The sequence below is a fragment of the Salmo salar genome, chromosome 05, assembly GCF_965601325.2.
Source record: "Salmo salar chromosome 05, fSalSal1, whole genome shotgun sequence".
NCBI classification, from domain to species: domain Eukaryota; kingdom Metazoa; phylum Chordata; class Actinopteri; order Salmoniformes; family Salmonidae; genus Salmo; species Salmo salar.
This window is the reverse complement of record NC_138295.1, coordinates 94,346,547-94,348,560: the sequence shown is the minus strand read 5'-3', so window position 1 is coordinate 94,348,560 and position 2,014 is coordinate 94,346,547. Positions and strand designations below refer to the sequence as shown.

Below are 2,014 nucleotides of genomic sequence, written 5' to 3'. Positions count from 1 at the left end.
TCAGTTTTTAGACGTGTTTCTTTGTTGAAGTAGTCTAGCAGAGGGCTGAACCAGGGTCAGTTTTTAGACGTGTTTCTTTATTGAAGTAGTCTAGCAGAGGGCTGAACCAGGGTCAGTTTTTAGACGTGTTTCTTTGTTGAAGTAGTCTAGCAGAGGGCTGAACCAGGGTCAGTTTTTAGACGTGTTTCTTTGTTGAAGTAGTCTAGCAGAGGGCTGAACCAGGGTCAGTTTTTAGACGTGTTTCTTTGTTGAAGTAGTCTAGCAGAGGGCTGAACCAGGGTCAGTTTTTAGACATGTCTCTTTGTTGCCGTTGGGGGTTTCACCATAAGGAGAAAACGGTTGGTTTCTGGAATGAGAAGTCAGTAGCCACACCTACAGCTTCGGGTTGTTATTTTTCACTAGGTGACAGATCCGGTACACTCACCCCTCACACAATACATCTTCCAGTTGTTCTGTCACGTCACGTCTTGCCTGGCTGTTGGAAGCTTAGAAGATGGCTGTGAACAAATGTATCAAGTACCTACTCTTTGTTTTCAACCTACTGTTCTGGATGAGTGGATGCATCATCCTTGGGGTCTCCGTCTACCTCAAAGTGAACCCTGTGTTCGGAGGGTTGTTACCGGGGCTGAACCTGCTGATATCCGTCGGTACCATCATCACGGTGCTTGGCTTCCTGGGCTGCTTTGGAGCCGTCAGGGAAAGTCGCGTCTTGCTCATGCTCTTCTTCGTCGGGCTGCTCCTCATCTTCATCCTCCTGATGATCGTTGGAATCCTGGGAGCTGTCGGATTGAAGAAGTTTGAGGAATGGTTGACGGAGCAGCTGCTACCGCTGAGCAACCAGTCGTCTTTGTTCCAGACGTTCATGCAGAAACTGGAAGAGCAGGCAAAGTGTTGTGGACTGATCCATGGACCTTCAGACTGGGGCTCAACAGTCCCCGTCTCTTGTGACTGCCATGACACCAGTCAGGAGTGCAAACTCGCAGATGGACGACGCAAAGTGTACTTGAGACCTTGTATCAAGTTGGTGACGTCAGTCATGGCGAAGGGTACATTCATCACCCTGGGGATTGCATTTGGCATCGCAGGCTTGATGATCTTTGGAATGGCCTTCGCCATGACCCTGTTTTGCCAGATTGGGGAGACGTATACCACCTTAACATAGGTAAAACTGCACTATACCATACCACCTTAACCTAGGTACATCTACACTATACCATACCACCTTAACCTAGGTACATCTACACTATACCACCTTAACCTAGGTACATCTACACTATACCACCTTAACCTAGGTACATCTACACTATACTATACCACCTTAACCTAGGTACATCTACACTATACTATACCACCTTAACCTAGGTACATCTACACTATACTATACCACCTTAACCTAGGTACATCTACACTATACCACCTTAACCTAGGTACATCTACACTATACCACCTTAACCTAGGTACATCTACACTATACTATACCACCTTAACCTAGGTACATCTACACTATACCACCTTAACCTAGGTACATCTACACTATACCACCTTAACCTAGGTACATCTACACTATACCACCTTAACCTAGGTACATCTACACTATACCACCTTAAGCTAGGTACAGCTACACTATACTATACCACCTTAACCTAGGTACAGCTACACTATACTATACCACCTTAACCTAGGTACATCTACACTATACCACCTTAACCTAGGTACAGCTACACTATACTATACCACCTTAACCTAGGTACATCTACACTATACTATACCACCTTAACCTAGGTACATCTACACCATACCACCTTAACCTAGGTACATCTACACTATACCACCTTAACCTAGGTACAGCTACACTATACCACCTTAACCTAGGTACATCTACACTATACCACCTTAACCTAGGTACATCTACACTATACCATACCACCTTAACCTAGGTACATCTACACTATACCACCTTAACCTAGGTACATCTACACTATACCACCTTAACCTAGGTACATCTACACTATAC

At 44.9% G+C, this 2,014-nt stretch overlaps 1 pseudogene; it reads left to right on the top strand.

Annotated features, from left to right (window-relative positions):
- Nucleotides 1-447: 447 nt before the first annotated feature.
- On the top strand, nucleotides 448-1,402 carry LOC106590728 (tetraspanin-8 pseudogene; annotated as a pseudogene).
- Nucleotides 1,403-2,014: the final 612 nt, after the last annotated feature.